This window comes from Hordeum vulgare, chromosome 2H (genome assembly GCF_904849725.1).
Source record: "Hordeum vulgare subsp. vulgare chromosome 2H, MorexV3_pseudomolecules_assembly, whole genome shotgun sequence".
NCBI classification, from domain to species: Eukaryota; Viridiplantae; Streptophyta; class Magnoliopsida; order Poales; family Poaceae; genus Hordeum; species Hordeum vulgare.
The window spans coordinates 438207749-438208399 of record NC_058519.1 but is presented as its reverse complement, the minus strand read 5'-3'; the positions used below and the strand labels follow the sequence as shown (position 1 = coordinate 438208399).

At 32.1% G+C, this 651-nt stretch overlaps 1 non-coding gene across 1 annotated transcript; it reads right to left on the bottom strand.

Moving 5' to 3' along the window:
- Window positions 1-258: 258 nt before the first annotated feature.
- TRNAS-GCU lies at window positions 259-347 on the bottom strand. The gene has a single exon. It is a non-coding gene; the product is annotated as a tRNA-Ser (tRNA).
- Between the last annotated feature and the right edge of the window lie 304 nt (window positions 348-651).

The window sequence follows — 651 nt, the reverse complement described above, 5'->3', positions numbered from 1 at the left end:
AATCTATTCCTTAAAAAAAAATCTTGGAGATTATGTAATGCTTACTCTCAAACTTTTTGTTTATACAGTAGTGATATTCTTTGTTTCACTCTTTATCTTTGGATTCTTATCTAATGATCCAGGACGGAATCCTGGACGCGAGGAGTAAAAATTCAATTTTTTTTCTTACAAATTGGATTTGTTTCGTACATTTATCTATGAGAAAATCCGGGGGTCAGAATTCTTTCCAGTTTGAAAGTCCCAAATGATCCAAGGGAGCGGAAAGAGAGGGATTCGAACCCTCGGTACAAAAAAAATTGTACAACGGATTAGCAATCCGCTGCTTTAGTCCACTCAGCCGTCTCTCCACGTTCCAAAGCGAAAGGTTTCCGTGATATGATATAGGCAAGAAATAAGAAATAACGGTTGCAAAAAACCCCTTTTTTTCTTTCAAAAGTCTATAAAAATTATATTGCCAATTCCATTTTAGTTATATTCTTTTTTCTTAATGTTAATAAAAAAAAGAAGAAAATTCTTGTTTTTTCTTTGTAAAAATCGATATTGACCGATAGGCAATCAAATAGATTTTCTCTTTAGCGGGCATTTCCATATAGGACTTGTTATAATTATAATAAAACAAGCTATATATAAAAAAACGCTTTTTTTGTCGAT